Source organism: Pinus tabuliformis, chromosome 5_2 (genome assembly GCF_031772625.1).
Source record: "Pinus tabuliformis cultivar Carrire ecotype Pingquan chromosome 5_2, CPIR1, whole genome shotgun sequence".
NCBI classification, from domain to species: Eukaryota; Viridiplantae; Streptophyta; class Pinopsida; order Pinales; family Pinaceae; genus Pinus; species Pinus tabuliformis.
In genome coordinates, this window is record NC_142306.1 from 549,806,411 (window position 1) to 549,831,003 (window position 24,593).

Here is a 24,593-nt window from a genome sequence, read left to right on the forward strand (position 1 = left end):
TTTTTCTAGCGCCATAATATCAACAGCACTTGCTTGAACACCAGGAATACTTTTCTGGCACAGCATGATCAACAGAACTGGCTTACTCCGTGAGAGGGACGTCCATTCTCGTTTCTCGTTAAAATTCAGCATGTCGGTTCTTGGTGTGACGGCAGATTAAGACGCGAGAATCTCCAACCAAGATGTGCCAGAAAAAGTTTGTCGTTCAGCTTTCGAACGAAACTTGATACGACTCAAAAAAGAAAAAATGGATGACAGAAATTTCTCCGAGCAGACATCATAGTCACAATATGTCGGCAAGGACGATTGAGGTTGCGAGTTCTGTGTAATTATTAATCCCTGCCAATTACGGAAAATCTGAAGGTTTTTCGTATGAATTTGGCCGAAATTTGAGCAAATTTGGACGCATTTCGTTTAAATTTGATTGGAATATCTCAGAGTCGAGCAGCCGTTGATGGGCCGGATCTCGTTCTGGACTCGATGAGGAATGCGGTTGAAGACTCCAACGAAGCAGATAAAGATTTCAAGATTTGCGCTGCAAGGGTTTGACTTCCGTCTGCAATTTTGTGAGATTCCCGGCCATAAGTTTGATTTGCGAAATTCGTATTTCCACGGTACCATGCACGGATTCTTGCTTATTGCAGGTATTTTCACTTATATTAAGCTTGAGATTTCAGGCAGTAAAGGTTTTCAACGTTCTTTGCTCTGAATTTTGAAAAGCTGTACGGGCTTTGATCTCTGCCCCTGCCTCTAGTCATGGAGAATTCTCGAAAGATTTTCAAAACTACAATTATAACTATGTTAATTTTAGTATCTATGATTATATGTCCTTAAATTTAGCCTATTACAAACTACTAGCATGGTAGCTATCAAGCTTTTTTCGGTCTGAGAAAAAAACTGGTAGTGATTAATACATTCTAACACTCCCTTTAATTCTGACAACTATGCTCTCCCACAAGAAGCTTTAGCTACACTTACCACACTTAAATTTATTAAAAAATTGTTTTACTTCTCTACTAAAAAGTTGTTTTACTTCTGTCTATCATTGTAAGGTTTTTTTTGTAAGCTAAGACGATACTCTACTTTCCATTACTGCAATCAAAAGATATTACAAAGTTGGACATGTCTCCGCCCGCCCTTAAGGGAAACCGGGCTTCGTAACCATCTAAAGTTTTTCAAAGCCATCCAAAAAAAGTATATCACCAACCTATCTATCCACGCTAAATATACATCTATCCGTACTGAAGGTAAAGTGTTTTCCTTTTGAAACATTAACATCTATATTTCCAAAACAACAAAACAGTAGTATATATAAAAACCTCCAATCTGCAGCTGCATCTTCTACTGATTCGGTGCATCTCTCTTTGGTTCTTTCTCGACCTTGACCCCCAAGCCGCCCGCTTGAAGCATCTGCATGATATCATCCATCTTTCTGTCTTGCATCAATAGAGTCACTTGAATATTTTTCAATTCCCTTTTCATGGTTGGAATGCCTTGAATCAGTTCAACCATTTCTAGAGCCACCTGTTCCATAGCTTTAGCCAATAAACGCTTCATGCCCCAATAAACATGTAAAAATTGTTTATATAAGGACATTTGTCTTCTCGTATGTCCGGGATCAGGGAGAAATTGCTCCCAATCCTCCATCTCAGGATCTGAATTCTGCTGCATAGCTTCTTCCTCCAAATGCTCTATAATCCTTCTGATATTGGGATTTGTATCAAGAACATATGCTGCCTCTGCTTCCTGCAATCTCCTCCGCATGTCTTTCTTCCCTCTCTTTCTTCCTCTTATCTCAGTAGCTGCTCCCTCCTCCACTTCCGAGCGCACATTTCGATTCCCACGGCTGCCTCGTTCTACATGTCTTCCTCTCCCTCTTTGATTCGCTCTTCCTCGCGCTCCCCTACCCCAGCCGCGTCTCTCCACCTCCACTTCCTCGTCTTGTTCCTGATCCTCACTCTCCTCCACTTGGTCCCCCGATTCCATCTCGTGGGCCTTCCCCATACCCACTTTTCCTTTAACGCCTCGTTGAGGCTCCTCGTCTGCAAAGTAATTACAAATGTCGAACTCTTCGTCCGAGTCATCCTGTATAGTAAAATAGACCCTCTGCATAGCTTCCTCAACCATGCTCTTGCCTTTTTCCGCTGGAGTTGGTGTCTTACTCCTCGTCCACCTTCCTGCTCCCCTGTCCTGGTGTTCCGCCATCTTACCGTCCTTCTGCTGCTGCAATTCCTCTCTACACTTCCTCGCTCTGCGTTGCTGCGTTTCTAGATTCGTCTTTGGTTTTGGTCGATTACATGCAAGCCTTGAATTATCGTTATGCTGCCACCTTGCCGTCTTGAAACTGCGCTGCAGCCTGTCATTATCATAAATGCTCATTCCATATACTCTTCCATGATAGGAAACTAGTACCAACTCGCTGACGTAACCACCGCTTCTCCTCGGTACCTTGCCCAATTTCCGTCTTGGGATGGTCGAACTTCCCATGGGTTGATTGCTGCCAACCTTCATGACTTTAATTCCATAATCTTGAACCTGCAAACGCTGTGATCGCGCATTGAATACTCTGTCCTTCCCCCTCCTCGCTATAATCCGGAGGCTCCTAATTATTCCTTCCCTGTGCGGTCGTGTCTATCATTGTAAGTTATTACAACACTTAAATCATTTATTTTTTTTACTTTTACATGTTGGTGTAGGTTATTCTCTCCTCTTATAACACTTAAATTTATTTAAAAAATTGTTTTATTGCTGCATGTTGCATATTGGTTCAAGTTATTACAACACTTAAATCATTTAAACTTTTTCGTTTTTACTTTTAGGTATTGGTGTCGGTTATTCTCAATTCCATGTAGTATAAGTTTTTTTTAATTCTATGTAGTATAAGGTTTTTTTCTTCCAAATTTTGTATATTTTCCTGTTCTTCAAATTTAGTATATTTTTCTTCAATATTTTTTAGTGTTATTATCATCATTTGGTTCTTCTATTGCATCTATTTGTATTTCAACTATATTACATCTACTCATACTTCAACTATTGTTGATTGAACTTTTTTAGGAATTTTTGTAAGAAAGAAAATAATATATTTGCTTCTTTTCATCTCCTTTCCTATTATATCAATAGATTCAACAACTTTGATGGTTGCTTTTATATTTTCTATTCATTTTTTTGATGCATTTATGAAGGATTTTCTATATCACTTTCCTCCTCATCACAGTTAGGCTTTTTAAGAAAACCTAATTTAGCCTCATATTCAAATTCAACTTTCACTACTAGGTTCTTCTTACTTCTTGTTGTTGTTAGAAATTTGGTTTCAGTTTCATCATAAGCATGCTTATTTTCATTTTTTCACTATGTTCATGCTCTTGATCTCCTACATATTCACTTTTTTTTCAACAAATTTCCCTGTAGTGTTTAAGCCAATTGTAGTCTATCTTTAAGAGAAACTTCTTTAAGTTGTTATGACAAATCAAATTCGATGCGATGGTACCAAATTTCATAAATACATTGCACCTTCCTACTTAGAGCGTCAGCAGCACTGTTTTCTTTCCCTTTTAGGTGCCTTATATCAAAATCAAATTCACTCAGGAATGCAGTCCACCTGGCCTGTCGTGCATTCAAATTAGGTTGTTTGAAGAAACTTGTTAAACTACTATGGTTCGTCACTAATTTTAATTTCTTCCTTAGTAGGTAATGGTGCCATACTTTTAAAGCATGTACCACCACAATAAGTTCTAAATCATATGCTAAGTACTTTTGCTCATGTTCCTTTAGCTTCCGTGATTCGTAGGCTATTACTTTGCCCTCCTGCATCAAGACACCTCCCACTCCTTGACAAGCGTAAGTGCATACAATAAATTCCTTTTCTGGATTAGCAACTTTTAACACTGGAGATGATGTCAATAAGTGTTTCAGTTGCTCGAAACTGTGTTGACATTGTGTTGTCCACTTAAAAACTCTCACTTTCTTTTTTAGAGATGTTATGGGATAAGTGCTTCGAGAGAGCCCTTTAATAAAGTGATGGTAATAACCATCTAATCCCATAAAAGACTGAATATCCACAACATTTTTAGGAACATGCCAATCTAGGATGGTTCTTATCTTTTCTGGATCTACAATGATACCCTTTAAGGATATTACGTGTCCTAAATACTGAATATGTTCCTTAAAGAAGTTACATTTACTGAACTTTGCATAGAGTTTGTTTTCTCTTAAGGTTTGAAGAACTATTCGTAGATGTTCCTTATGCTCCTCTACATTCTTTGAATAGATCAAAATATCATCAATAAAAATCAGAACAAACTTGTCTAAATAGGGGTGGAAAATCCCATTCATTAAACTCATGAAGGTTGCAGGAGCGTTTGTAAGTCCAAAGGATAACATAATGAATTTGTAGTGGCCATAGTGTGTTCTGAATGCAATTTTACAAACATCCTCATCCTTAATTCTAATTTGATGATACCTTGATCACAGATCGATCTTAGAAAATATTGAAGCACCTTTAACTTGGTCAAACAGGTAGTCGATCCTTGGCAAGGGGTATTTATTTTGGATAGTCAATTTATTCAACTGCCTATAGTCAATACACAATCGCATGGTCTCATATTTCTTTTTTACAAACAACACTAGTGCCCCGAAGGTGACACACTTGGTCTAATGTACCATTTATCTAGTAATTCTTGCAGTTGAATCTTGAGTTCAGTTAACTCAAGTATACTCATATGATATGGTGCTTTGGACACTGGTGAAGGTCCAAGAATAAGTTCTATGGTAAAGTCAATACTCCTTTTGGGGGTAACCTCGGTATTTCCTCAGGAAACACATCAGTAAATTCATGAATGATGGGTATAGTTTCTAAAACAGGCAACTTATCCTTGGTGTTAGTGTATCCCACCTGTACCGCAAAAATTTGACACCCTTTTCAAACACATTTCTTTAGCTGATTAGTAGTAATGGATTGCAACTTAACATTCGTTTTAATACCTTGAATTTCTTGTCTCTCGCCTTCATTTGTAAGGAAACTAATGGTTTTGTCCTTATAGTTGACTAGGGATCAATGTCCCTCCAACCAATTCATTCCAATCAGTACGTCATATGTCCATAGGTAATATATTCAAATCTACCTTAATCTATTGCCCCCCAATCTCAACAGGGAAACCTTCTACTTTGGTTGTTACCTTACGTTTTGCCCCAGTGGCTAGTTGCACTAGCCATGGATTTTTAAATTTAGTACTTGACATATGACACAATTCAATTGTTTTAAGACTAACATAACTAAGACTTGCTCTAGGTCAATTAAAATAGACACAGATTGGTTAGCTATCTTACCTTCAAACTCCACCATAACAGGTTGATATTCCGCCTGATAATTTTCTAGGGCAACATTGATTCTTGGGATGTTTTTGGCCACCTCTCTGATTGTAGAGGCTACCTGAACACTTGCAGTGAGCTCGGTTCTGGTACGATGAGGACAATTCTTCTACTTAGGTAGGCTCTTTTAATACCTTGAATTTCTTGTCTCTCGCCTTCATTTGTAAGGAAACTAATGGTTTTGTCCTTATAGTTGACTAGGGATCAATGTCCCTCCAACCAATTCATTCCAATCAGTACGTCATATGTCCATAGGTAATATATTCAAATCTACCTTAATCTATTGCCCCCCAATCTCAACAGGGAAACCTTCTACTTTGGTTGTTACCTTACGTTTTGCCCCCGTGGCTAGTTGAACTAGCCATGGACTTTTAAATTTAGTACTTGACATATGACACAATTCAATTGTTTTAAGACTAACATAACTAAGACTTGCTCTAGGTCAATTAATATAGACACAGATTGGTTAGCTATCTTACCTTCAAACTCCACCATAACAGGTTGATATTCCGCCTGATAATTTTCTAGGGCAACATTAATTCTTGGGATGTTTTTGGCCACCTCTCTGATTGTAGAGGCTACCTGAACACTTGCAGTGAGCTCGGTTCTGGTACGATGAGGACAATTCTTCTACTTAGGTAGGCTCTTCCACAATGTCTACATTTATTTCTGCCATATCAAAATATTCAACTTCTCCTACTACCCTAGCAATTGAAACACTTTACTATATGTCATCTCCAATACACTTTACTGTCTGTCATCTTCAATTGCAACACTTTGTTGATTAATGTTGTTCTCTTTCACTATATGTCATCTCCCGAAATTTATTTAGACCTAATTACCACTGCAATCTTAAGAATAATGTTATCATCAAAACCTAAGAGATAATATTGTTACATTACTCATTCCTCTTATTCACTATTTTAATATCCAAAAAATTATAATTTTTACCTATTCTTATTTTAATAACCACAAACTTGAAATTTTTATTTTCAAAAGTAAAAATAAATAAATAAATAAAAATTCATTAAAAAAAAAAAAAAAATCCACATCCACTACAAAGGTGTGAATCTGTTATTCCACATCACAATAACCTTTTTCCTCATTAAAATAGAAATAAACAAAAACATTTTCTTTTTGTCTATTCTCTTTTGACTTTTTTTCAATCCTTTATTTTAATGCCACAATTAAAAATGGCTTGCCACACTACCTTTTATATATATATATATATATATATGCCGTAAAGCAAATTATTCCAATCTTTAAAAGTGTAGACTTATGGAAATGTTTTGACTTTAGTAACTTAAATAACTAAGAAATATTATGTCGTAAAGCAAATTAATCCAATCTTTAAAAGTGTAGGCTTCTGGAATTGTTTTGAGTTTAGTATTTATTAACATTGTTGTTTGTGGTCTTGGAGTTCAGAAAAACCTTCAAACCGTTCTGGTTTGAATGAAAAAGGAAACGACATACCCTTAACACTATGGTTTCTTCTTCGCACGGTGGTAGCTTTGCGAACCCATAATACTTTAAAAGTATACCACATAATAAATCACAAAATATCATATATTAGAGTTAAATAAATCCATTTTTTAGGGAGAATTGTTTAGAAAGATTATATTTTTTTTCGATGATCTTTAAAAAGTAATCATTCTTAAATTTACACTATGCTAAAAATGAAAATGACTAAGAGTAATTGTCATATTCTAACACTTTCTTTACCATAATATCTTTTTGAAGAAATTTATACAACTCATTATAATTCAATTTTTATTAAAAATATTATAAGGAATTATTAAATTATTGTGATTAGATTTTTGAATTGGGCGATCTTCATTGTCGAACATAGCAGAGTATAAATCATTCTATACTATGTGAGTTTGAAAATTGGGTAGATTATACTTTCGAACACATTATTTGGAATGAATCGGTTGGAGATCACAATTTACTTCACTTAATTGAGCTTTTGGTTAATTATTTTATACGGTATTTAGTTATTTAATAACATATTTTATTTGAAGGTAATAAATTTGGATTGAGTTGTTTTTTATAATATTAGATTGTTTTGTTTAGATTTTTTTAAAGTGGTTTTTTTCTATGCAAGGTTATTAAGAAAATTTTAAAGTGGTTTTTCCGTATTCATGGTTATTAACAAATTTTGAGATTTAAAATAAATTTCAAAACAAAAATATATAGCCAAAATTAATTGTGGATGATTCAGTAATATATAGCCAAAATTAATTGTGGATGATTCAGTTTTTTTGAAAGAAAAAAAAAAACAATGTGTATCTTATTTTCTTATTTACTCAAATTTTGAGTGGGAACACTTGTTATATGCATAATTTAATTCTTCATCCAAGGAGTAACCATGTTGCATATTGTCGATGAACCCTGTTACACGAAAAATGAGAAATACAGGAAAAACCTGATTGCAATAATATTTTCATATATTTCTCATTTTTCGTGTACCAAGTTCCATCAAAAGTGTGCAACATGGGTACTCCTTGGATAAGGAATCAAATTCTACATCCATTGAGTGCTTCCACTCGAAATTTGAGTAAAATTGTACGGATATAAATTGAAAATACGAGTTGAAATATATATATATATATATATATATATATATATATATATATATATTTTCCTCTAAAATTTGATGATGTAATTTAATCTTATTTTATTATTTCCATTATTATTTTATAATATTCCTTACTAGGCTCATTTTAGAGCTCAAAAATTCTCTAATGACAATTGTTAATAAGCTACTACAAATGAGTGTGTTTTTTAATTGACTAATAGGGATGTGGAGTAGATTGTGTTTATTTCTTATGTGGGTTCTCTTTGAATTTGTTACAGATAAGAAGATTTTGGATTTAAAGATTTTATTTTTATTTTTATTTCTTTTAATTAGGTTGAATTTAAGTTAGATTTTGGATTTAAAGATTTTATTTTTATTTTTATTTCTTTTAATTAGGTTGAATTTAAGTTGAGTTAATTGTTCTATTGGATGAAAAAATTATTTATTTATAATGGGATGTTGTTCTTAGGATTATGCTTTTTTATTTTTTTTTTAATTAGGTTGAATTTAACTTGAGTTACTTGTTCTATTGGATGAAAAAATTATTTATTTATAGTGGGATGTTGTTATTATGATTATGCTAAGGTTAAACATTCGCTTCATTAAACTTAGACACTTAGTGATGATTTAATTCCTCCAAAATAGTTTCCATATTCAATTTCTTGTTATAAAATTTGAACCTAAAATTTAATGAAAAATAAACTCTACTCAAATAAACTAATCTACACCTTATAATTTAAATCAAAAAATATTAATTATATTGTTTAATTTTAAATAATTAGCCCATCACAATTAGTCTTTATCGAAAAATTATTAAGAAAAATTATTAACTAAATTATTTAATTTTAAATAATTAGCAAGTCATAATTAGTTTTTAGCCAATGCTCTTTTTGAGTTATATGATTTTTATATATTTTGATTTTCATATATATATAAACTTTTTTGGTATAGGAAAAATAAATCAAATTATTAAATATTTAAAAATCTATTACTAGTATTATAATGATTAGATTGTTTTTTTTAAACCTAATTTCCACGTTGTTAGAAGGAATTGGGAAGATTTATAATAACTGATCAATAAGAATTAATTTGGTTACGAAATTTACGAATATAAATTGAGTACCAAGTCGTTGTCAAATCTCAGTGTACTGAACCAAAACGATGAACACATTTTCACTTCCAACTTTTCTTCAAATTCCTCACGGACACTAATAAAATCGATTTCCAAAAATCCTCAGACATAAGCCTCTCACGTGCTTATGGTGGCTATTAATTTGTCATGAAAATTAGAAAATTCGGTTCTGGGTGTGAACACCGAGGCGTGAGAATCTCCAACCAAGATGTGCCTGAAAATGATTTGTCATTGAGATCTCGAACGAACCTTCATACGAATATTTGAAAAGCAAAACTGATGATGGGGAAGCCATTAACTTTAAAATTTTCCGAGTTTTCACTAAATTTGAAGTTATTTTGTTTAAATTTGGTTAGAATATGTCAGAGTTGCGCAGCTATCTGCGTCGTGGATCTCGTTCAGGACTTGGACGAAGAGTGAGGTCGAGGATTCCGGCGAGGCAGCTAAGAATTTCAAACTTTGTGCTGCCAGGGTTTGACTACGGTCCGGCAATTTTGTGAAATTCAGCTATAAATTTGATTCACCCATACTTCTACGCTTTCACGGACGAATTCTTGCTTATTACAGGTATTTAAACATATACATTAACCTCAAAATTTCGAATAGTACAGGTTTTCTATGTTTGGTCTGTAAGATTTTGGTTATAAGGGGGTTAAAACTTACAGCTGTCGCTGTAATATTTTAGGCAAACCTTTCGTATAAAGTAAGTTTGGGATCGGAATCTGTATATTTAACCTTAATGCCAAGGAATTTATTTTAACCAATGTGTCAAAACCTGCAAATAGTGAAGTTATTCAGGATTTCTGGGACCCTAATTCATGTTATTGGCTTTTTAAAGCGAGTCTGGCATCTTTCCACCGTACATTAGCGTTGCCTTCTAAGTAAAGTGAGGCTCCATTTTCATATTCAAATCTAAAATTATATAAATTGGTGTTATTTTTATATTTAGTTAAATTTAGAGATTTTTGTTAAGTGTAGAGGCTCATTTTAATGATATAATGTGCAATACTCTTTGTCAGTCACTGAAAGCTGAAATTTTACTCAAATTTGATCAAAATAAAAAAATTTAAAAAATTTAAAAATAAAAAAATTAAATAACCATACAAAACCTCATTAAATTTAAAAACCTCATTAAATTTAAAAGTGTCAAATTTTATGTTTTCCTCCCCCAGAGTCTTTCCAACAATTGTTTGAACGGGATGATTTGAAGTATAAGGTAACCTGGGGATATGTAGCCTCCCAAACATCAAAGCTGATAAGCATTAATAGGCATAATTTAGAGGCTCGAGACCAGCCGGTAGAGGAGAAGCTGTAAAGGGAGTTAGTTCTTTTTGGAGATTTATAAGCCTGAAAGTATGCTTCAATACCACCTGTAGGTACAAAGGGATCAACCTAACCCCCTTAACACCCAACGCTTGGCCAAGCAAAATTAGAGTTTTCTTAAAAACAGAGCGTCAATTTATTACCAAACATTTTTTAATAACCATGATGTTCGTTATCAATTTATGGTTTAAAAGTTTATTCGTATTGCACAGTGCGATCAAATTTTTAAAAGACGAGCAATTTATAGCAAGAAAATTTCTGGCATAAAACAACGAAACAAAATCAACACTTTTTTACAAAATAGTGTTTATGATTTGAAATTAATTTTAAGCGTAATTTAATTATTGATTTCCAAAGTTTTATAATCTATATGATTCGAGTGCCTCAAATGTTGTTTGAAATATTATTTTTTTCAAAAAAATTCACAATCTCAGATCATCAATGTCCAATTTGGACTTCAGGATTAAACTGCCACTTAATAGGCATAAATATGGTTTTATTGAAGTGTATTTATGTTTTGAAATTATTTTTTACTATAATCAACATTTTATGAAAACATATTTTATTTTAAATCTGTGGATATTTATAAATTTTATGAAATTTTAAATTTTAATTTTTTCTGTTATTGTAAAATATTGAAATTTTATATGCTAATTATTTTTAAAATATGATTTATATATAAGTAATTGGAGATTTTTATAGTTTTTTATATTGTTAGAATAATGTATATCAATTGTGTAACGTTTTGGATGGGATTTCCATTATAGTCTTTGATGATGGATGGAGATTTCATCCAAAAAATTTAGACAAAACAAACACACACACACATATATATATATATATTATACACAGTACTATTCTGGAAATTTCTATATATATATATATATAATCTTTATTTTCTAAAATTATACACATTACAACTTTTAAAACTTTTATTTTTAAAAAACTTATTATTTACCAAAGCAAATATTCAGTTTACAATTTTTTATTATTTTAATATTTTTATTAAATCTTATATTTTAAGATAGTGAATAGTTACACCTCTTTATTATTATAATCTCTTTGTTATTAAAAATCTTGCCTATTAATAATGAAATGTAATGAAAGTTAGTTAAAAAATATATTTTATTTAATAAAAAAGTTTTGTATTTTATATTAGATAGGGTATTATGTGTGTGAGATGGTGGGTCAAATAATAGTGTATCTATGTCTTATTTTGACTTTTTATTTTTTTTCAAAAAATTATATTTTTGGATATAGTCTAGCTAATTTTTCTAACAATTGATTAGTCAAAAAATACTATCTTATCTATAATTTCATATTTTAAATGAAACACACAGTTTAAAAAAGTTATATTAATTTTATTTATTTTTGAGTGAATTTTAAATTTAATTAAAATTACAACACAACCACTTAAATTTTTTATTTTAAAATTATATTAATTTCATGCTCTCTTTTTTTCCTATTTCAAAATTATATATATATATATGAGATTCACATTTTAAATTTGGAATTTTTAAATTAATTAAAAATTAATTATATTTTTAAAATTTATAATATATAATATTTTTATTGTTTATTGTTTTTAAAAGTAATAAAATTTAGCATTTTGTTGAGAGGCGTTTTCCAATTCAGTATAGAAGAGATTTTGTAATGTACTATCATGTTATGTTATATAAACATTTTGATTGATCAAATTATTTAAAAATAAAAATAAATAAAATAAAATAAATTAATAAAAATAATAATCAAAATTCCCATGGTGGGTAGAATAGATGGTGACGGGTGTACTATTAAGGCACTCCGTGATGTGAAGGTCACTGATTAGAAACTCTGTGGGAAAAAGTCCAACCATTTTAAGGGCTAGTGTGGCCCACGCTAAGTGTGATCCTGGGTGATTTTTGTAGAAATTAATGTGTAGATTCTAAATTGTTCATGAAATTTTCTAAATTACAAGGTCAAAAACTACTCTATTGATCCGCAGAAGTAAATTCATGATCGAGAACAAAAATCATTAACATGCATCAAGATTCAACACATACACATAGATTTATCTAGGGGAAAGCAACTGCTCAAAACCCCTTACTATTTGTATTGCATTAATCAAATAATTTGGATGAATACAATATGCTCTGCTCAAGCTTGAGCTCAACCTGCACCGATATCTTTTATCCTCTATCTTATTGATTGACCTTGGCCAATACTTAGCCAATTTTTCAAGCCTCCAAGCTCCTATTTCCTTGTGTTGTTCCTCAAGGAATTAACCCCCTATTATGTAGGAAATTCCTCAATCTGGATTGCACAATTCCTATAGGCCATTCTCTAACTGCATGCATGACCTGTACGACTTGAAATAGTTTACAACTGATAGTACACTACTCTTGAACTGCAATTTCAAATAGGTAACTCAAATTTTGTGCATGCATCAATTATTTTGGGCCGATTGATCAGTTAACTAGATGATTACTTAGTGTGAATCAATTCTACTAATTATGAGAACTAGTTATACTGACAATAACTCAAATTAACTGAAATAGATTGCTGCAAACTAGCAATCAATCATGTAGAACTAAACTCAAGTGTCTCCAACTCGAATTTACTAAGTTAATTGAGTGACAAGAGCCGTATCGCCTCAGTTAACTACCTCCAAGTATTCTGTTGAAATTGAAACTGAAATTTATCCTAATTTTAATCAAGAGAAAATTAAAATAGGAATTTCTTGCTGCATTTTCAACACTCCCTCTCAGTGAGAAAGGGATTATCAGATACCCCAATTTTGTTTCTATGGCACTCGAATTTGACTCTTGATAAGGCTTTTGTCAAAATATCTGCATCTTGTTCCTCTATCAGAATGTACTGCAACAACATAATATGCCTCTGCACACAATCTCGTAGATGGTGATAACAAATTTCGATATGCTTGGATCGATAATGAAATACTAGATTCTCAAAGAGTTTGATACAACTTTGATTGTCACAGTAAGTCACTGTAGGATACATCTTTTGACCAAATAACCCAACAAGAATCTTTTTTATCCAAATAGCCTCACATGCTGCTTGAATTTCCGCCATGTACTCTAGTTCTATTGATCTGAGTGCCACATATCTCTTCTTATTGGTGTACCAATAAATTGTTGCTGACCCAACACTGGAAATTCCTCCTGAAGTGCTCTTCATGTCTGATGGACTCCTCGCCCAATCTGCATCTGTGAAGCCTTGCAACTTCACTCCGTCTGCTCCTCTTCTTGTGGTTTCTCCACAACTTCTTAAGGTTCTTCTGTTGGAGCCAAAAGCTCCTGATCATGCTGCAACTGAAGCTCCCTCTCAAGAGAACACCTCATTGCCTTATCCTATTCAAACACATAATAGCTGTGAGGTGTATTAGTGTACCCCACAAAGATCCCCAACTCTATTGTCAACTCTAGATTTTTCCTCACTTCCTTGGAAACATGACAATAAACTGATGATCCAAAGATCTTGAAGTGTGATACATTTGGTTTCATCCCTGAAAAAGCTTCCTCTGGTGTGCTCATGCCAAAAATCCTGTGGGGACTCTTGTTCTTCAAATAGATCGTTGTGTTTCATGCTTTAGCCCACAAGTGTATAGGTAGGCTTTGGTCATGCAACATCGCTCGTACTACTCCCACAATACTTATGGTCTTACTCTCAGCCACCCCATTTTGTTGTGGGTTATGAAGTGCTGCCAACTCCTATCGAATTCCTTCCTTTGCACATAAATTTTTAAACTCATTCGACACGTACTCACCACTGTTATTGCTCCGGAGAGACTTCACTTTTATGCCAGTCTCTTTCTCAACAAGTTATTTAACTCAAAAAAATTGGAGAATGTATGGCCTTTCTTCTAAATGAAGTAGATCTAGTGCTTTCGTGAGAAATCATCTACAAATATAACATAATACCTGTGTTTGGCAGTGGAGGATGTCAAGAAAGGTCCACATACATCAGAGTGGATCCTTTCAAAGATTGCATGCGCCTTGTTATCCCAATCATTAAAGGTGGAATTTGTGTATTTCCCCAATGTACACCCTTTGCATGTATCCCGCTACTCTAGTGCTCCATTGGGGAGGCCTGTAGAAATCTGCTGCATGATCTTCAAAGTACCATGATGCAAATGGCCAAGTCTTCTATGCCATAATTCACCGACATCTCGACTCTACACCTTCTCTACTTTTGTGCTCAATGTTGCACAATATTCCACATCTAATTTGTAGAGGTTCTTCACTCGAACCCCGATATGCTTCACTTGTCCCATGGCAATGTGTCTCAAGAAATCCTTTCTTTTTCTGAATATCACATCATAGCCATGGTCTTCCAACACCGTGATGGAAACTAGATTCTTCTTCAAACCCAGTACATACATCACATCCTTGAGCCTGAGAGGGGAGTCTGGCTTCCTATGTACCAATGTTTATCACGATATACCTTCCATCATCTCCCATTTTGATGTGAATCTAGAGATCCTTCGGCTCCAAGTTACTGAAAATTTCTTTGTTGCCTGCGATGTGGAATGAGGCATCGTTGTCAATATACCAAATACTACCCATCACTGTGCTTGCCATGCATGAAATGAGGGTAAAATCAAGTTCGAACTGTGAAGCCAAGGCTTCACCCACTGCTCCTCCTACAGTCTTCTTGCTTGCCTTCTTGTGTGGAAATTTCATGGCATAGTGTCCCAGTTCATGACAGTGAAAGCACTTGATTTTGGACAAGTCTTTCTTCTTGCCCCCTTGACTAGATTCTGCTTTGGATTGGGATTTATTCCCTTTCCCTTTCTTTGCCTTTCCATCCAAGGCACAATTCTCTTCATCCTCGCCCTTGGATGAAGTCTCATCTCTGTTGCTCTGCCTTATTTCTTCCTGCACTAGATCAGACCATAACTGCTCCCAGCTTGGTAGTTTCTCTCTACCATTTACTGAATCTTGATAACTATGCCAACTCTTGGGAAGGCCCAAGAGGGCTAGAGCTACCAAATCTTCTTCAGGGACAGTAATACCGACCCCGCCAAGTTCATCACGACACTGTGTAAACCTGCTCAGGTACTACGAAATTATTTCATTCTTTTGCATCTTAATACTTCGAAGCTTGTCCTTGAGTGCCAACTTCCTATGATCACTATTGTTCTCAAACAACTCTGTCAATGTTTTCCACATCGTGAACAAAGTCTCTTTCTCGTGGAGATTCGAGACAATATGATCTCGAACTCCCTCCAATATGATCCTCCTCGCTTTAGCCACATCCTTCTTCCACTGAGCAAGATCCTGGGCATCATATGCTGGGGGTTTTGCTACATTTGTCTTGATGTATTCTAGCAACCCATTATCATCCAATACTGCCTCCATGCAGATCTTCCATGCCAAAAAATTTGTGGTTCCTTCCAAATCATACTCGAGCCTGAGTCCATTGAAAGCCATCTTCTCAGTCTTGGAGAAAACCTGTAACACTGATCTTCAAATTCGAACCTCCTGCAATGACAACTTCGAAATATCTTCTCTACTATGAATCTAGCTTTGATACCATGTAGAAATTAATGTGTAGATTCTAAACTGCTCATGAAATTTTCTAAATCACAAGACTAGAAGCTACTCTATTGATCTGTGAAAGTAAATTCACGATCGAGAACACAAATCATTAACATGCATCAAGATTCAACACACATACACAAATATTTATCTAGGGGAAATCAACTTCTCAAAACCCCTTACTATCTGTATTGCATTAATCAAAGAATCTAGATGAATACGATATGCTTTGGTCAAGCTTGACAACCTGCCTTGTACCTTTTATCCTTTGCTTGACTGACTGGCCTTGGCCAATACTTAGCCAATGTTTCAAGCCTCCAAGCTCCTTTTTCCTTGTGTTGTTCCTCAAAGAATTAGCCCCCTATTATTTAGGAAATTCCTCAATTTGGATTACACAATGTTGGAAATAAATACTGAGAGGGGGGTGAATCAGCATTAGCAAGTCAATAATTTTTCATTTCCATAATCAGATTCATATACGCTACTTCAGTTAATGGAACTCACGTGTATACACAACTGTGTTTAAGGCAACTAGTGTATATCCTGCAAACTTATGATTCAATTAATTCATCATATGTTGATCTTTAATCAATGCATGAGAACCATATAAACAGTAACCAGGTGCAGTGAAAACAGAACAGACAGCCACACACATGAACACAAGATATAAGGTGGAAACCCAATGTGGGTGAAAACCACCTGTTGCAATCGTCTCTATCTTCTTTTTAAATTAGAAACTTCTTTTTACAATTTTTGTACTGGTGTAGTCTTATACTAGTACGCATGCTTCTACCTACAGAAGGCTACAACCTTCTCTCGTTCTCCAGCTTCTTCTGGAAGGGAGATACAACCCCCTAGCTCTTGTACTAGCTGATATGTTTACTAGTACGTAGGTGCCGGCCTACAGAAGGCTACAACCTTCTCTTTTCTTCCAGGGACCATGTTTCATAAATTTTCAGACTGGATCCATCAATAGCATCATTCAATCATCAAATCAACCAATCTCCTTTGCACCAACCACAACTGAATCAACCAATCACTTTGACAACCCTTCAATCTGATCTTTCAGAATGTTGTAACCAGAATATAGTAACCAGAACCCAGAACACTGCAACAACAAATAGAAGCAACTAAAACATATTTTATGAGGTATACACTACTTCAATGTGTCGAACCTGTGTGCATACACACTTTTCTCAAGACGAACCTGCGTATAGATTTGCAAATCAAATTTAAGATGTATACACTGTTTTGATATGTAGAACCAGCATGTATACGCGCCTTTTCTAAAGTGAACCTACGTACATATATGTAAATGATGATTTAAACTTTACAACAATTCTAGACTTCAGTTATACCCAGATCATCATATTTACAGACTACAACATGCGCTAGTTATTCAGATAAATGATCAAATCACATAAAGATACTTCACTTCAAGCCTTAAGATCTTGACCCATCATTAGATCTTATCCTTTATCAAGTGCTAAGGTTCATCCTTGGTTCAGATCCAGCTATGCACCATAACCCAATAACCTGTATACTAGATCTTGCTCTTCATCAGATATTCAATTCTTGAGTACCTTTGCCTAATGATCTTCTCCTCCTTTTATAGTCTTAGGCCTTACTCAATACCATGGACCAAAAACCACTTAGGACCAATACCTTGGACCAAATACCTGGGGTCAACACTTTGGACCAGATACCTTGGACCAATACCATGGATCAAAATACCATGGACCAAATACCACGGACCAAAACTTAGTTTTCCAACATGTACGCGCCTTTCCTTCTGTGAAAGTGCGTGTGTACGTTATACGCTTCTTTTGGTTTGCTAACCCGTGTGTACATGTGGCTTGGTCAGTGGGGAACCTGCGTATACCTCTCTTTTCTTCATTCTGTGAGTCTGAACTGTGATCTGTCATTTGAGTGAGTTGCCATCAAGGACAACACCTATGTCATAGTGCCAAATCTGTGTCATAATGCCAACAATCTCCCCCTTTGGACTTGATGGCAACCCCAAGTCACTCTCCCCCTTTCTCATCAAGGGCAAAGGGTTATGCTCCCCTTGAGTACATGCTGAATTCTCTGATATGCTGAAGTGTGCTGATTGAGCTCCATGATCGAGTCCATGCTCCCCCTGAATATAAGCAAGGTCTGCAAAAAGATGTTCTAAAAGAAGAACATGACTCTATACATACATCATAAATGACCTTCCTATCACCAATGACTCATACATACATCCATCTCCCAACCAAGTGGGGATATACCAATTGTTTATACATGTCAAAACAAGAACATTACATCATCCATCCCATGCATAGTGGGGTAACAAAATAGGTCATTTCATGACCTTTACATTAAAAGATATACATGACATATATAACAAAGACCAAATATCTGAGACAAGACCATGATAGTCATCAACAACTATCATCAACACCATCTGTCAATCAACATCCAGATCAGCAACCATGATCTCCCCCTGAACCTATTCCACCTGACTCAAAAACAACTGTGTGAATTTGTACCAAGATCTTCTAAGATAATGCCAACAATGCATTATTAGAAGTATATGCTCCCCCTGAACCTGTGCCAGATGATCACTGTCAGATCTGATAATTTCATATAGTAGAAGAGTTATCAAGGCATTATCATCAATCAAATATACATCAAGTTATCAACAACTTATGAGAGCCAACATATTTCCACATGTCATCCACAGACTGTAACCATCATCAAGTAGAGCAGATAATTCACTTAACCATATCAGACCCCTTTCATCCTGAGTCTGGCCCATTGCTTTTCCTCAAACCAACATATACGTGACTGTATCCACAGAAACCAGCGTATGTACGCGACTATGCTTCATGAAACTCACGTATAACCACCTTTCTCTGAAACAGATAAGTTTTAACAGCAGGATGATGCATCAACTACTCCCAGCTTCTGTCTGAGATATTCAAATGTCTCTCTGGGCAGTGGTTTGGTGAATATATCAACAACCTGTTCTTTGGAGGGAACATACTCCAATTTGACCTTTTTTTCAAGCACTTGTTCACGTAGAAAATGATATTTGATGGGTATGTGCTTGGTCTTGGAATGCATGACTGGATTCTTTGAAATACTGATGGCACTTGTATTATCACATAGAATGGAGATGGGTGGAGTACATGTGATCTGAATGTCTTGCAATGTTTGCATCATCCAAAGGAGTTGTGTGCAGCAAGATGCAGCAGCCACATATTTTGCTTCAACTATATATAATGCAATTGAAATTTGTTTCTCGTTGAACCAAGACACTAATCTGGAACCCATATAGAATGCACCACCACTAGTGCTTTTTCTGTCATCAACGCTTCCTGCCCAATCTGCATCTGTATATGCATGAAGTGTAAGATCTGTATCTCTAGGATACCATAAACCAAAATTCTGTGTCCCTTGAAGATATTTGAAAATCCTTTTGACTGCCTAAAGGTGTGATTCCTTTGGATTTGCTTGGAATCTTCCAACTATTCCTACTGCATGCATGATGTCTGGTCGGGTACCTGTTAGATAAAGCAGACTGCCAATCATGGATCTGTAGGTTGGTTGATGTACTGCTGCTGATTCATCATTTGAACTGAGACTGCATCCTGTTACCATTGGGGTACAAACTAGTTTAGAATCTTCCATGCCGTATTTTTTTAAGATCTGTTTGAGATATTTGGTTTGTGACAGAAAAATACCATCTTTATTTTGTTGAACTTGTAGACCAAGAAAATATGTAAGCTCACCAAGCAGGGACATTTCAAATTCCTGCTGCATTATTGAAGCAAAATTCTGACTCATGGTTTCTTCATTGCTACCAAAAATGATATCATCAACATACACACCGAGTATTAGCAATTTATTATTGTCAATCTTTGTATATAGATTACTATCAGCTGATCCTTTTGAAAAACCTTGTTGATGGAGATATTTGTCAAGATGGTAATACCAGGCCCTTGGAGCTTGTTTTAGACCATAGAGAGATTTTCTGAGTCTGCATACAAGTTTTTCATCATTTCCAAGAATGAATCCGTCTGGTTGCTCAATATAGACTTCTTTTTCTAAGTCTCCATTAAGAAAGGCAGATTTTACATCCATTTGGTGTACTTTGAATTTCTGAAAACTATAAAGAGCAAGGAACATTCTTATGGCTTCAAGTCTAGCAACAGGTGCAAAAGTTTCTTCAAAATCTATACTTTCTTATTGAGCATATCCTTTACAAACAAGTCTAGCCTTGTTTCTAATAACTTCTCCATTTTCATTAAGCTTGTTTTTGAATATCCATTTAGTTCCTATGATATTCTTATCATGAGGTCTAGGAACTAATTCCCAAGTATTATTCGTTTCAATTTTCTCAAGTTCTTCATTCATGACCTTGACCCAACATTCATCTTTGCATGCTTCATTTACATTTTGAGGTTTGGTGGAGGAAAGCAATGCTAGATAGCTTGAAGCTTCTGTAATAGTTCTTGTCTGCACACCTGCCTCTTTTTCTCCCAAATTTGAGTCTCTAGATGATTTTTATGAACATACCTAGATGGAGTCTTTTCTTCTACTGTTATCTGTTCTTTTGGTGCTTCATTGGTTTCTTCTTAAGAATTAGTCTGATTTGATGTCGGAGGATAATCCTCATCTTCTTCACAATCTTCGGTTTTTACTTGCTTTGGATTTTTGCATGCTTCATCAACCACAACATCAATAATTTCAATAATTTTCCCAAGTCTTTTATTATAACATTTATATCCTTTACTTCGGGAAGAGTAACCAAGGAGAATGCCTTCATCTGCTCTGGGTTCAAACTTACCAAGTTTTTCATCAGTCCTTTTGATGTAACATTTTCTTCCAAAAACTTTGAAGTATTTTACAGTAGGAGTCTTACCATACCAAAGTTCATGTGGAGTTTGAGTGTTGTTTACCCGAACATTTGCTTGGTTGAGAATAGTGACGACAGTGAATGCAACTTCACCCTAGAAGGTTGCAGGAGTTCCAGACTCATCTAGCATAGCATGAGCCATTTGTTGAATAGTTCTGTTCATCCTTTCTACCACTCCATTTTGCTGAGGAGTCCTTGCAGTGGAGAATTGCCTTTTTATTCCATGTTCTTCACAAAAGTCAAAGAATTCATCCGAGGTAAATTCCCCTCCTCGATCAGATCTGAGGCATTTGATTTTGCGATCTGATTCATTTTCAACCAAGGCTTTGAAGGCTTTGAATTTTTCAAATGCTTCATATTTATGCTTTAGAAGTCCTATCCAACACATTCTGGAAAAATCATTAATGAACAATATAAAGTATTCTTCTCCACGAGGTGACTTTTTCCTTAATGGTCCACATAAATCAGTATGAACAAGTTCAAGAGGCTTACTAGTTGATCCTTCCTTTTCAGGGAAATGTGCTCTGGTTTTCTTACCAAATTGACATGATTTGCATATTGTATTTTCTGGGATGCTAATATCAGGAAGATCACGAACAACCTGGAATCTGCATGCTTTTCTTATTTGAGAGAAGCTTAGATGCCCCAATCTTCTGTGCCATAGCCAGTGTTCATCATTTTTGCTTAGATAGCACTGTTGTTGTCCTCCCTTGAGTATGTATAAGTTGTTTGGAGTTCTTATACCTTTGATCACAGTTTCTCCTGTATCAAGCTCACGAACAACACATCCATTTGATCGAAATACTACTTCATTTCCTTGATCACACATTTGACTGACACTCAACAGGTTATGCTTTAGACCATCAACATACATAACATTCCCAATGTTAACTTTTTCCTTTAAGAGAACAGAACCTTTACCTTTTATGACAGCAGGAGTGTCATTTCCAAATGAGACCTTCTTTTCCTTTTCTAAGGCATTATATGGCTGAAGTTTTTCTTTGTCACCTATCATGTGTTTTGAGCATCCACTGTCGATGTACCACTGATTTTCTTGTCCTTCTGCATACAAGGCTATACCACATCTTTCTGTTTGCGGTTCTTTCTTTCTCCATATTTTGGGACTTAGTGAAGTTTGCTCCTTTTGAGATGTTTGCCGAAATTTACTCCTGCATTCAGATTCTTCATGACCGAAGTTGTTGCAGATAGAGCATTCTATTTCTTTTTCAAGAAGAGAAAAGTTATTGTAGGTCCGTTTCATGATCCCTGTCACATTCCTTTGATTTTGTGTTTCTCTAGTCATGATGGTCTTGTAAGCAACACATTGAGCAACTTTGTGTCCAAATTTATGACATGAAAAACATTGGCCATTAAAGAAGTTCCTGCGATTATCGAATCTATTGACCTGGTGATTGTAGTTTCTATTGATATTCATTCTTGAAGCAGATTGAGTATGATTTACCTGAGGTTGGTTGTAGCTTTTGTTCATCCTTGAAGTAAATTGAGCCTGATTTACCTGGTGATCTGCTTTATGCCTTTGCTGATGATTGTCAAACTGTTCACTGCTCTTTGCTGCATCAAGATAGCTTTTAGTGGAGGTTGATGGCTTCTGTGCTTGAGATGCTTCTTCAGTATATCCAAGACCTGTCTTTATCAGAGGAGAACGCTGCACTTTGATAATTTCATTTAATGTTTCTGATCCTTTAGCAAATCTAAGATTGAGAGCTTTTGTTTTCTCAATATCCTTTCTTAGACCCACAATTTCACATTCTAGTTTTTCATTGTGTTTTTCTCTTTCAGCAAGTTGGAATGTCAAAGTATCTATAATCATATTCTTTTCTTCTAAATAGATTTTGAGTTTAGAGATTTCTTCATAAAGGTCATCTTCATCTAAATCATCCAAGAAATCATCATCTTCAAAAGCCATCAGAAGTCTATAGTCATTACTATTTTCATCTTCACCACTAATTGATAAACCATCGCTATCTTCATGCGTATAATAGCTCTTCTTACTTACACTTTGTTTTCTATTCCATTTAGTTGATTCCTTACCTTTATCAAGCTTATCTTTAGGAGGACATTTGGTAGCATAATGACCGACTCTTCCACAAGCAAAACATTTGAAAGGTAGTTTACCTTTGAATCTTCCGGAACCTCGTTGAAGGTTCTAGACAAAGTTTGATTCTTCCTCTCCTTCTGAAATATGTCCTGATTCATTGAGTTCTTCTCTTCCTAAAGCATTAAATGTGGCTTCTCTCATATCTGATGGACCTCCTTTTCTCATTTCGAAAGCAGCTAAGATTTCATGCAGCTGTGTCATAGTAATAGTATGAAGATCCTGCTTTTCTTCTATGGTAGATACTTTTGATTCAAACTTAGTAGACAAGGATCTTAAAACCTTTTCAACTAAAGTAACTTATTTTATCTCTTCACCCAAATTATTCATGCAATTAACAATTTCATCTATACGTAAGAAGTAACTAGTTATACTTTCATCATTGTGCATTTTGAGAGTTTTATATTGAATTCTGAGAGTTTGCAGTTTTGCACGTTTTACCTGAGTGTCTCCTTCATAGCTTAGAATGATCTTGTCCCATATTTCTTTGGTGGATTTGAGTTGCATAACTTTGACAAATTATGATTGTGACAGACTCCCTAATAAAGTATTGATAGCCTTGGCATTGGTTTCATATTGCTTTTTACCTGCTGCATCTGTAGGAATTGCTGATGGAAATGTGTATCCTCCTTCTACGATTTCCTAGACATATGTTCAAGAGATTGAAGATAGGCTGTGGTTCTTACCTTCCAATAAACGAAGTTGTTCCCATCAAAGATTGGTGGTCTGATGGATCCCTCTCTTTCGTAGTTATTCATAATGATGGATCTTCCTTCAAGCAATCAAGCTTCTTCTGAAGGACCTGCTCTGATACCAATTGTTGGAAATAATACTGAGAGGGGGGGTGAATCAGTATTATGAAGTCAATAATTTTTCATTTCCATAATCAGATTCATATACGCTACTTCAGTTAATGGAACTCATGTGTATACGCAACTGTGTTTAAGGCAACTAGCGTATATCCTGCAAACTTATGATTCAGTTAATTCATCATATGTTGATCTTTAATTAATGCATCAGAACCATATAAACAGTAACTAGGTGCAATGAAAATAGAATAGACAGTCACACACATGAACACAAGATATAAGGTGGAAACCCAATGTGGGTGAAAAACACCTGGTGCAATCGTCTCTATCTTCTTTTTAAATTAGAAACTTCTTTTTACAATTTTTGTACTGGTGCAGTCTTATACCAGTACACATGCTTCTACCTGCAGAAGGCTACAACTTTCTCTCGTTCTCCAACTTCTTTTGGAAGGGAGATACAACCCCTTAGCTCTTGTATTAACTGATATGTTTACTAGTACGTAGGTGCCGGCCTACAGAAGGCTACAACCTTCTCTTTTCTTCCAGGGACCACGTTTCATAAATTTTTAGACTGGATCCATCAATAGCATCATTCAATCATCAAATCAACCAATCTCCTTTGCACCAACCACAACTGAATCAACCAATCACTTTGACAACCCTTCAATCTGATCTTTCAGAATGCTGTAACCAGAATATAGTAACCAGAATACAGTAACCAGAACCCAGAACACTGCAACAGCAAACAGAAGCAGCTAAAACATATTTTATGAGGTATACACTACTTCAATGTGTCGAACCTGCATGCATACGCACTTTTCTCAA

The 24,593-nt window shown here is 35.0% G+C and overlaps 1 protein-coding gene across 1 annotated transcript in view; it reads left to right on the top strand.

Annotated features, from left to right (window-relative positions):
- Nucleotides 1-223: 223 nt before the first annotated feature.
- The window catches only part of LOC149160118 (S-type anion channel SLAH2-like), a 71,799-nt gene continuing 47,429 nt past the window's right edge, over nucleotides 224-24,593 (top strand). The window contains exon 1 of the mRNA XM_089433646.1: nucleotides 224-644. The gene's annotated coding sequence lies outside the window, so the exon portion shown is untranslated. The remainder of the gene's footprint in view (nucleotides 645-24,593) is intronic.